Raw genomic sequence first — 13,069 nt, 5'->3', positions numbered from 1 at the left:
TTTACCACTGAGCCACCTTGGAAGCCCATCACAGTAATACTGAATATTCTAAAGAGATCATACTGAAAATTCAAAAATGAATTGGAGAAGAAATGTTGCAACATCAATCCTTTATTTTCAGCATCTTATTTTTTTGAGACTTTGTTCTAATCTCTTTAGGAGCTCATATTCTTGACTATCACGAACTTATAATAAAAAAATAATTATTTTAGGAAATTGGATTTGTATTGAAACTTGTATTTTCAAAAACTAGTCATTAATAATGATTTAAAGAATCTATCTTTCTTTTCTAAGGAAAATGTGCAGAGGAGTTTTTAATTTGAAAAGAACTATGACATGTCATTGAAAATAGAAGTAGTTCTAGAGTATAGAAAGTGATAACAGTAGTGAACATTAAACATTAAAATTAACATTAAATTGAAATAAACACAGAATATCTGGAGATGGATCAACCCAATTTGATGATGTATTAGTAGATTATGGGCTGGAATATATTAGGTCTATGATTCAGAAGTTGACTGACTGCAATATAAATACTAATGTTTAAGAATCAGTTCAGTTAATTTCAGTCGCTTAGTCGTGTCCGACTCTTTGCGACCCCATGAATTGCAGCACTCCAGGCCTCCTTGTCCATCACCAACTCCCAGAGTTCACTCAGACTCATGTCCATCGAGTCCGTGATGCCATCCAGCCATCTCATCCTCTGTCGTCCCCTTCTCCTCCTGCCCCCAATCCCTCTCAGCATCAGAGTCTTTTCCAATGAGTCAACTCTTCACATGAGGTGGCCAAAGTACTGGAGTTTCAGCTTTAGCATCATTCCTTCCAAAGAAATCCCAGGGCTGATCTCCTTTAGAATGGACTGGTTGGATCTCCTTACAGTCCAAGGGACTCTCAAGAGTCTTCTCCAACACCACAGCTTCTGGGCATATTCTTGAGTGTGCCTCCAGTGTTCTTGCAAGCATTAATCTTTTCTAACAGCTTACAGTTGAAGACTCAGGACAAAACTGATTTTTTTTTTTCCAAAATAGAATAAGGTGCAAATAGATAATCCAGGCAGATTCTGTTTGGAATACCATACAGGTAATGCACTCACCATCTGTTCAAAGTTAAGACAGTCCTCAATTATTAATCTTGGGTTTTGGGATAAGACTCCAAATGTCAAAGAACCATACTTGTCTCCTAGAATACATCAAGGAGAAATGAAATTAAGTAAGCTATTGAAACAGGAACTGGCTGTGGAGAAGAAAAAACCACATATATGAACTTCAACAAAACTATGGTACTGCTCAGGCTAAATAATGTAGTCATGTTCTATGCTTAGTAGCTCAGTTGTGTCCAACTCTTTACAACCCCATGGATTGTAGTCTCCCAGCCTCCTCTGTCCATGGGGATTCTCCAGGCAAGAAAACTGGAGTGGACTGCCAAACCTTCCCCTAGAATGTAGTCATAGGACCACCATAATTTGAAAAAGGGACACCCAGAGAAACACAGAACAAGTTTGAATTCACTTCGACATGCAAATAGGTCAATTATATGAAGATAACAAATATACATCCTTTAAGATTTATGTTCTAAATTTTATTTTATTTTATTTAACATAAATTTATTTATTTTAATTGGAAGTTAATTACTTTACAATATTGTATTGGTTTTGCCATACATCAACATGAATCTGCCACAGGTATACACATGTTCCCCATCCTGAACCCCCCTCCCTCCTCCCTCCCCATACCATCCCTCTTCATTTCTTCAAATTTGTTATAGGCTATACTTTCCTATATGATATTTTCTCTATACTTAGAAGTTGGACAAATTCTCTGTAACACTATAACACTTAAAAAAGTGAACACATACTATCTATTCCATCAAATGATTTCAGCAGCAAAAGTATCCTTTTTTCACAACAGTATGAAATGGCAACCCACTCCAGTACTCTTGCCTAGAAAATTCCATGGATAAAGTAGCCTGGCGGGCTACAGTCCATAGGGTCATGAAGAGTTGGACATGACTGAGCGACTTCACAACTTCACAATGGACATGTCTACTCCTCCGAAGAATAATTATGTGCCTAATAAGAATCCCTCAACTATTTAATTTGTTTGATGAGACTGTTAATGATTTTCTTATTAAAGTACATTTTTCACCAAAAGGCATGATTCAAACTGTTTGCCCTTCACTGTCTCCTATTTTCAGTCTTTTCAAATTCTGCCCAGTATTAGATCAATTAAATGCCATGATGGACTAATAAATGGCTTTTATCAGGGGTCATCATACTTAATTATAATACTATAGAACGATTACTTGGTCATTAACATCTTGTTCAATGAAGCCTCAGGTTATCTTTATCAGAGTGTCTAATACAGGCTAACAACGGAATATCCTGACAACATACACTATCACCTTCCTGTAGGAAATCATTAGCAGAAAACACATGACAGTTGCTGCTAATTCTTTCTTTAACTACAGATTTAATACTTAAATATTCAGGTTAAACCTTTGCCCCCTTTAGAGATTTCAGAGTAACTTGCAGTTCCCCTTTTCAACATGACCCAATAGTGCTTATCAATGACCTGTTACCACCTGAAACTTAGGCATTACTCAATTGGAGATTTATAACTTTTAATAAAATTATAGTGCCTGTTTCTGTAAATGTATTTCTTCAACCCACTTCTATAAGACACAAGCTTGTTTTGTACTCTGACCTCTGCATGTTTCTCTAATCTTCAAATAATACATTTTGTCACATTCTTTTTTATGATTGAAATGTAGTATTAATGAATGAGAAACTTTAAAACTGAGACCCAAATTGTAGGCAAGTAGGAAGGGACATCCTTTTCAGTCATTTATCTGGTAAGAGGTGTTAAAAAAAAAAAAAACAGCCAGGCTTAAAAATATCCCAAGCAAACAAAACCATTTAAACCACTTAAGCAAAACTAAATCTAACTTACTTCATGAATTTAGTGAAACTTAGGCTATTTCTTGTAAATACTCACTGATAATCATAAAATAAACTTAAATGATCTTCCAAAAATGGTATAATTACTTTCAACCAATCCCATGTCATCTGGAAACCCCCAATGTAGTAGCCAATCATTATAAAAATTTCAACCTCCTGTTGTCACATTATAAGCTGTCTTATAAAGTCATGTTTCTGAGCTTCAAATTGATTTTGCATTTGAAGGCTCAAAATCCAAGGACTGTTCTTTTGTGCACAATAATCTCTTGCCAAATACTGTTTAACTGGTCTGATATTAATTTTACTTTTTCTGAATTTTTGAAAGATACAAAAACTTGTAGGATTTTAAGCAACTGTGATACATTTTCATTGGAATTTCACTGTGCACTGCTGTACTCTGACAATATTCTTAGTATCACCAACATGATTTTTGTGCATGCTGAAAAAAGTGGAATGAAGTGAAGTTTAGTTGCTCAGTTGTGTCCAACTCTTTGTGACCCCATGTACTATAGCCCACCAGGCTCCTCTGCCCATGGAATTCTCCATGCAAGAATACTGGAGTGTGTTGCCATGCTCTTCCTTCTCCAGGGGAACTCCCAACACAGGAATTGAACTCAGGTCTCCCACATTGCAGGCAGATACCTTACCATTTGAGCTACCCAAAGAATTATGCTGGTAAAGGTTATATTTATAAAACAGAGGGTGAAGATATGAGCCTGGAATTTTATCACCAGATTTACCTATGTTACCTTCCTTATGTCTTGGAAAATAGTAGTGATATGCTTTTATGGAGTTGAAATATTCACAGAGGATACATTTTGAAAGCAGAACTGTATTATTAAAATCAAGGTTTCTTTTATGTTCTCTACAGCTATTTTTATAAAGTATCTCCAAATTAATATCTTGAAAAAGAGGCTACCTTGTAACATTCTTTTGGTCTTTAAAGCCAACACAAAGTTTTCTAAACTGCTGTTCAAGGGGTGAGAGTTTAAGAAAAACAATTTGCCTTATGAAAGCACACTGACAAATAGAATTTCAGTTTCAAGGTGTATTTCATTGTTCATGATAGGTAATAGTTTATTTCTTATTATTTAGTGTATTAAATAAGATTTCTCATACTAGTAGTATATTAGAAATATAATTGTCCTCTCATCATTTAAGCTTATATGAATGATGTTCAATACTGAAATCAGACTGAATATATTCTTTGCAGCCAAAGATGGAGAAGCCCTATAAGTCAGCAAATCGAGACCGGGAGCTGACTGTGGCTCAGACCATGAACACCTTATTGCCAAATTCAGACTTAAACTGAAGAAAGTAGGAGAAACCACTAGACAATTTAGGTATGACCTAAGTTAAATACCTTACAATTATACAGTGGAAGTGAAAAACAGATTCAACATATTAGATCTGATAGACTGAGTGCCTGAAGAACTATGGATGAAGGTTCATGACATTATACAGGAGACAGGCATCAGGACCATCCCCAAAAAGAAGAAATGTAAAAAAGCAAAATGGCTATCTGAGGAGGCTTTACAAATAGCTGTGAAAAGAACGGAAGTGTAAAGCAAAGGACAAAAGGAAAGATATACCCATTTGAATGCAGAGTTCCAAAGAATAGCAAGGAGAGATAAGAAAGCCTTCTTCAGAGATCAGTGCAAAGAAATAGAGGGAAAAAATAGAATAGGAAAGACAAGAGATCTCTTCTAGAAAATCAGAGATACCAAGGGAACATTTCATGCAAAGATAGGGACAATAAAGGACAGAAATCATATGGACCAAACAGAAGCAGAAGAAATTAGGAAGAGGTGGCAAGAATACACACAAAAACTATACAGAAAAAGATCACGACCCAGATAATCATGATGGTATGATCACTCACCTAGAGCCAGACATCCTTGAATATGAAGTCAAGTGGGCCTTAGGAAGAATTACTACAAACAAAGGTAGTGGAGGTGATGGAATTCCAGCTGAACTATTTCAAATCCTAAAAGATGATGCTATGAAAGTGCTGCACTCAACACGTCAGCAAATTTGGAAAACTCAGCAATGACCAGAGGACTGGAAAATGTCAGTTTTCATTCCAATCCCAAAGAAAGACAATGCCAAAGGATGCGCAAACTACCACAAAATTTCACTTGTCTCACATGCTAGTAAAGTAATGCTCAAAATTCTCCAACCCAGGCGTCCACAATATGTGAACCATGAAGTTCCAGAAGTTCAAGCTGGATTTAGAAAAGGCAGAGAAATCAGAGATTAAGTTGCCAACATCTGTTGGATCATCAAAAAAGCAAGAGAGCTCCAAAATACATCTATTTCTGCTTTATTGACTATGCCAAAGCCTTTGACTGTGCTAATCATTACAAACTGGAGAAAATTCTTCAGGAAATGGGAATACCAGACCACCACAAGACTTCTTTACCTGCCTCTTGAGAAATCTGTATGCAGGTAAAGAAGCAGCAATTAGAACTGGACCTGAAACAACAGACTGGTTCCAAATTGGGAAAGGAGTATATCAAGGATGTCTACTGTCACCTAGCTTATTTAACTTATATGCACAATACATCATGAGCAATGCTTGACTTGATGAAGTACAAGCTGGAATCAAGGTTGCCGGGAGAAATATCAATAACCTCAGATATGCAGATGACTTCACCCATATGGAGAAAGCTAAGAAGAACTCAATACCTTCTTGCAGAAAGTTTAAGAGGAGAGTGAAAATGTTGGCTTAAAGCTCAACATTCAGAAAACTAAGCTCATGGCATCTGGTCCCATCACTTCATGGCAAATAGATGGGGAGACAGTGGAAACAGTGACAGACTTTATTTTTTGGGCCCCAAAATCACTTCAGATGGTGCCTGCAGCCATGAAATTAAATGATGCTTGCTCCTGGAAGAAAAGTTATGACCAACGTAGACAGCATATTAAAAAGCAGAGATGTTACTTTGCCAGCAAAGTCCATCTAGTCAAAGCTATGGTTTTTCTAGTAGTCATGTATGGATGTGAGAGTTGGACTGAAAAGAAAGATGAGCACTGAAGAATTTATGCTTTTGAACTATGGTGTTGGAAAAGATTTGAGAGTCCCTTTGCAAGGAGATCCAGCCAGTCTATCCTAAAGGAAATCAGTCCTGAATATTCATTGGAAGGACTGATGCTGAAGCTGAACTCCAATACTTTGGCCACCTGATGTGAAGAACTGACTCATTGGAAAAGACCCTGATGCTGGGAAAGACTGAAGGTAGGAGAAGGGGACAACAGAGGATGAGATGGTTGCATGGCATCATTGACTCAATGCACATGAGTTTGAGTAAACTCTGGGAGTTGGTGATGGACTGGGAAGCCTGGCGTGCTGCAGTCCATGGGGTCACAAAGAGTCAGACATGACTGAGCTACTGAACTGAACTTTAACAAAATATTATATAATTTTATGTATTATAAATTACTTTTGCATATTTTGACATTGTGCCTAGCATACATATCTTTAAAATAGTTCCTGCTGAAAATTATTATATACAAAAATGTTGGAATAAAGCTACAAAATGCTTTAGGACAGATTAATGGATTTATTTATATTACCCCAATTTACATTCTATAGTATCAGTCAAGTTGTAACCTTATGAAATTTTAGAGATTTATGATTTAGAAATCATTTTCACTGCTCTTTGATTTTTCAGTATAGCAGATAGTTTAAGGATTACTATTATCATTAAATAAATGATAAATTTAAGTTCTGTATATGACAGGAAATACAGTCATAGAACAAATCAACAAACAACAAGGATCTTGAGTTCAATTTGAATTTAAAATTGAGAAAATTGAAATTAAGTCTACTAGTAATCAAATGTCTGGAAAATAACTGATGATGACTAAGATGATATTAGCAGTGGAACAAAGAATCCTGAGAAATAGCTATAGGTCAATAAAGTACCATATATGATGAATTTATAATAATATACTGACCCATATGCTTGTGCATATATACATATAATCCCTGGTTGCTCAGACAGTAAAGAATCTGCCTACAGTGCAGGAGACCTGGATTTGATCCCTGAGTTGGTAAGATCCCCTGGAGAAGGGAATGGTTACCCACTCCATTATTCTTGCCTGGAGAATCACACAGACAGAGAAGCCTTGCTGGCTATAGTCCACGGTGTCGCAAGTAGATGGATACAAATGACCGACTAATACTTTCATATATATAATACTGTTGTATATACAAGGGCATATATATTAAGTGTACCTATATACTGTAAATACTTACTAAAATATAAATATATATACATATATGCAAGTGTATATTTCCAATTAATATAGAAATCTCTATATAAATACATTGTATGTACATATATATACACTTTATACATATATGTATATGTTGGTATGTGTTTACACTTAATATATAATGATATTTTATATATGTATATTTACATGTTGTAAAATAGCTGACATATATCACTGTATATTTATATTTAATTGTAAAGATATGGGAACTAGTATTACTGTTACTTTTTGAAAAAAAATTGTGGGAATTTAAACAAATTGCTAAAGCACAGAAATTCAGACTGCTATCTGGCTAACTACAGAGCCACATACACCTGTTAACAGCAATAGTTAAGGATAGTAAGGAATAAAACAGAAAATGGATTAGATTATATTAATATTATATTTGAATATATCTTGAAAAATACTGAATAATACTCTTTATTTTTAAAATATAACATATGTTAATTTGTACACTGATTTGCATTGTTTATGCTTTTCAAGTTTCAGAATCTTGATTATTTTTATGGAAGAAGTATAGAAATGTAAGTATAGTCTGTAATAACTATAGTTCCTCAAAGAAAATATATATTTGGAAAACTTACTGTATAACAATGAAATAATTGCTGAGCTGGTTTTTACAAGGCATTAAGCATAGAGATATTTATAACTAAGCATGCATCCTGTATGGTCATATAAATAGTGACTAGTTTAAAAATAAATATAAGATTTTCATCCTTGGTAATCTGTGGTGGTGGTGATTAAGTCATTAAGTCATGTCCAACTTTTGAGACCCCATGGACTGTACCTGCTAGGCTCCTCTGTCCATTGGATACTCCAGGCAAGAATACAAGAGTGGGTTGCCATTTCCTTCTCCAAGGGAATCGGATCGAAATTGGGTCTCCTGCATTGCAGGCAGATTCTTTACCAACTGAGCTATGAGGGAAGACCCCAGAAAATATGTATTAGTTCAGTTCAGTTCAATTCAGTCCCTCAGTCATGTCCGACTCTTTGCGACCCCATGAATCACAGCCCGCCAGTCCTCCCTGTCCATCATCAACTCCTGGAGTTCACCCAAACTCATGTCCAACAAGTCGGTGATGCCATCCAGCCATCTCATCCTCTGTCATCCCCTTCTCCTCCTGCCTCCAATCCCTCCCAGATTCAGAGTCTTTTCCAATTGAGTCAACTCCTCACATGAGGTGGCCAAAATATTGAAGTTTCAGCTTTAACATCAGCCCTTCCAAAGAACACTCAGGAGTGATCTCTTTAGAATGGATTGGTTGGATATCCTTGCAGTCCAAGGGACTCTCAAGAGTCTTCCCCAGCACCACAGTTCAAAAGCATCAGTTCTTCGGTGCTCAGCTTTCTTCACAGTCCAACTCTCACATCCATACATGACCACTGGAAAAACTGTAGCCTTAACTAGACGGACCTTTGTTGCCAAAGTAATGTCTCTGCTTTTGAATATGCTATCTAGATTGGTCATAACTTTCCTTCCAAGGAATAAGCATCTTTATATTTCATGGCTGCAATCACCATCTGCAGTGGTTTTGGAGCCCCCCAAAATAAAGTCTGACACTGTTTCTGCTGTTTCCCCATATATTTCCCATGAAATGATGGGATAAGATGCCATGATCTTAGTTTTCTGAATGTTGAACTTTAAGCCAGCTTTTTCACTCTCCTCTCTCACTTTCATCAAGAGGCTTTTAGTTCCTCTTCACTTTCTGCCATAAGGGTGGTGTTATCTGCATATCTGAGGTTATTGATATTTCTCCCAGCAATCTTGATTCCAGCTTGTGCTTCTTCCAGTCCAGCGTTTCTCATGATGAACTCTGCATATGTTAAACAAGCAGAGTGACAAAATACAGCCTTGACGTACTTCTTTTCCTATTTGAAACCAGTGTGTTGTTCCATGTCCAGCTATAACTGTTGCTTCCTAACTTGCATACAAATTTCTCAAGAGGCAGGTCAGATGGTCTGGTATTCCCATCTCTTGAAGAATTTCCCAGTTTATTGTGACCCACACAGTCAAAGGCTTTGGCATAGTCAATAAAGCAGAAATAGACGTATTTCTCGAACGCTCTTGCTTTTTCAATGATCCAGCATATATTGGCAATTTGATCTCTGGTTCCTCTGCCTTTTCTTAAACCAGTTTGAACATCTGGAAATTTGCAGTTAACGAATTGCTGAGGCCTGGCTTGGAGAATCTTGAGCATCACTTTACTAGTGTGTGAAATGAGTGCAATTATGCGGTAGTTTGAGCATTCTTTGGCATTCCCTTTCTTTGGGATTGGAATGAAAACTGTCTCTTTCCAGTCCTGTGGCCACTGCTGAGTTTTCCAAATGTGCTGGCATATTGAGTGCAACACTTTCACAGCATCATCTTTCAGGATTTGAAATAGCTCCACTGGAATTCCATCACCTCCACTAACTTTGCTCATAGTGATGCTTTCTAAGGCTCACCTCACTTCACATTCCAGAATGTCTGGCTCTAGGTGAGTGATCACACCATCGTGATTATCTGGGTCATGAAGATCTTTTTTTACAGTTCTTCTGTGTATTCTTGCCACCTCTTCTTAATATCTTGTTTCAATTAGGTCCATACCATTTCTGTCCGTTATCGAGCCCATCTTTGCATGAAATGTTCCTTTCGTATCTTTAATTTTCTTGTGCTTAAGGTGGTCCAATTTTTATCAAACACACAGGAAGCAAAAAAGTTGCTTGTTATTTACTTCAGAAACGTAAAGATTTCAGTTTAGTTTGAAAGATAAGCTCTTTTAATTCACATTCACCTACCTTTCTCATATACAAAAATCCAGGTAGGATGTAAGGTGCAGAATAATGTCAATTTACAGTCTTCATTTACTTAAGTTTTTGGAGCTTCTGAAAGTTACTGAACATTGTTTAAGTTCTAAAGTTTTTATATCTGCTGCTGCTGCTAAGTCACTTCAGTTGTGTCCGACTCTGCGGGACCCAATAGAGGGCAGCCCACCAGTCTCCTCTGTCCCTGGGATTCTCCAGGCAAGAATACAGGAGTGGACTGCCATTTCCTTTTCCAATGCATGCATACATGCTAAATCGCTTCAGTCGTGTCCAACTCTGTGCAACCCTATGCACAGCAGCCCACTATGCTCCTCTGATATCTATTTTCCTTTTATTTTTGATTATTATATCTACCTATTTTTCTTTAAATGTAGTCTACATGATTGCACATATTTAAGGAAAAGTTAAAGGCTTAAAATATCAATTCTCACTTCTCTATAATATGCCATGAAAGATACTGTTACTATCATTAAGAGAATAGTCATTTTAATAAATTGTGTTGGAAAACTGGATATCCACATGTCAAAGAATGAAACTGGACCATACAGAAAAATCAGTTCAAAATGTATTAAAGACAAGGGCCCGAAATTATAAAACTTCTAGTAGGGAATATATGAAAACATTCTTCTTGACATTGGCCTTGGAACTTTCTTTAAAATGACACCACAAGCTCAGGCGACAAAAGCAGAAATAGTTAAATGGGAAAATAATTTTCTTATTAAAAATGTATAATCAATGAGCAAAAAAGACATAGATTCATTTTTTAAAAAATTATGTATTTTCCTAATTATTGTGTGTCAAGCAACCTCCTGATGATGTCATAAACCAAATAAAGTTCCTTTCCAGATAAAACACTTGTATATGTATAGGAAATATGTCTTGACCTTGCATTTAAAAAAAAAATTTAATGCTTAAAATTTCAGATAATTTTTCCATGGTATTGTTTTCATGGAACTCTATTGCAAATATGATTAATTTCATCAGTTTTTAATTTTTTACTCTATATAGAAAAACTCCAACACAATTGCACTCATCTCATGCACTGGCAAAGTAATGCTCAAAATTCTCCAACCAAGGCTTCAGAAATATGTGAACCGTGAACTTCCAGACCTTCAAGCTGGTTTTAGGAAAGGCAGAGGAACCAGAGATCAAATTGCCAACATCCACTGGATCATCAATAAAGCAAGAGAATTCCAGAAAAACATCTATTTCTGCTTTATTGACTATGCCAAAGCCTTTGACTATGTGAACCACAATAAACTGTGGAAAATTCTGAAAGAGATGGGAATTCCAGACCACATAACCTGCCTCTTGAGAAATTTGTATGCAGGTCAGGAAGCAACAGTTAGAACTGGACATGGAAAAACAGAGTGGTTCCAAATAGGAAAAGAAGTACGTCAAGGCTGTATATTGTCACTTTGCTTATTTAACTTCTATGCAGAGTACATTATGAGAAACGCTGGACTGGAAGAAGCACAAGCTGGAATCAAGATTGCCAGGAGAAATATTAATAACCTCAGATATGCAGATAACACCACCCTTATGGCAGAAAGTGAAGAAGAACTAAAGGGCCTCTTGATGAAAGTGAAAGAGGAGAGTGAAAAAGTTGGCTTAAAGTTCAACATTCAGAAACTAAGATCATGGCATCCCGTCCCATCACTTCCTGGCAAATAGATGGGGATACAATGGAAATAGTGGCTGACTTTATTTCTGGGCTCAAAATCACTGCAGATGGTGATTGGAGCCATGAAATTAAAAGACACTTACTTCTTGAAAGGAGAGTTATGACCAACCTAGACAGCATATTAAAGAGCAAAGACATCAGTTTGTCAAGAGAAGTCTGTCTAGTCAAGGCTATGGTTTTTCCAGTGGTTATGTATGGATGTGAGAGTTGGACTATAAAGAAACCTGAGTGCAGAATAATTGATGTTTTTGAACTATGGTGTTGGAGAAGACTCTTGCGAGTCCCTTGGTTTGCAATGAGGTCCAACCTGTCCATCCTAAATGAGATCAGTCCTGGTTGTTCATCGGAAGGACTGATGTTGAAGGTGAAACTCCAATACTTGGCCAACTGATGCGAACTGCTGATTCATTTGAAAAGACCCTGATGCTGGGAAAGACCGAGGGCAGAATGAGAAGTGGCCGATAGAGGATGAGATTATTGGATGGTGTCACCAACTCAGTGAACATGGATTTGGGTGGATATAGGAGGTGGTGATGGACAGGGAGGTCTAGCGTGCTGCGGTTAACGGGTTTGCAAAGAGTTGGACACAACTGAGTGACTGAACTGAACTGAGACAATTAAAAGTCAAATTTCAAATGATAATGTGTCATATATTTCTCAAATCTTTGGTATTTTAGGTTAAAAATCAAATCCCAATTCTACATTAAGCTCATAGTTCAACTCTGTTGATGTTCGGTGAGATCAGGCATCCGTGACTTGGCCACAGATAATGCATTCCTTGTGTGTATGTGTTAGTTGATTAGTCATGTCTGACTCTTTGCAACCCCATAGACTGTAGCCCACCAGGCCCCTCTGTCCATGGGACTCTCTAGGCAAGAACACTGGAATGGGTTGCCATTTCCTTCTCCAAAAGGAACTATAGAAAGAAAGGGAAGTTGCCTAGTTGTGTCTAACTCTTTGCGACCCCATGGACTGTAGCCTACCAGGCTCCTCCATCCATGGAATTAGGGCCTTGCAATGATTTTAGCTTAACAGTCTCATTTACCTGTACTAGATTCTTATCTCTTGTAGGTTAAAATGTAGCTTGCAGTTATCTTCTATCTATGACCATTTTCCCCTTACACCAGGAACAGTATCTGATGCCGCTGAGTCCCTGTCTTCCTTAGGGAGCCACTTTCATGCTAAACACATTGAACCATGTGAGAAAAAAATTATAAAAGTACAGGGAAAGGCACACGGGTGCTTGCTGTTAATCTATAGCACTTCATCTTAATATGTCTTTTTTTGCACAAACTATTTACCCCAGCAAGATTCAAAGCATAGATTTTGCATCACATGAACAA

This window comes from Ovis canadensis, chromosome 1 (genome assembly GCF_042477335.2).
Source record: "Ovis canadensis isolate MfBH-ARS-UI-01 breed Bighorn chromosome 1, ARS-UI_OviCan_v2, whole genome shotgun sequence".
In the NCBI taxonomy this organism is placed as follows: Eukaryota; Metazoa; Chordata; class Mammalia; order Artiodactyla; family Bovidae; genus Ovis; species Ovis canadensis.
Note: the sequence above shows the minus strand (reverse complement) of the source record.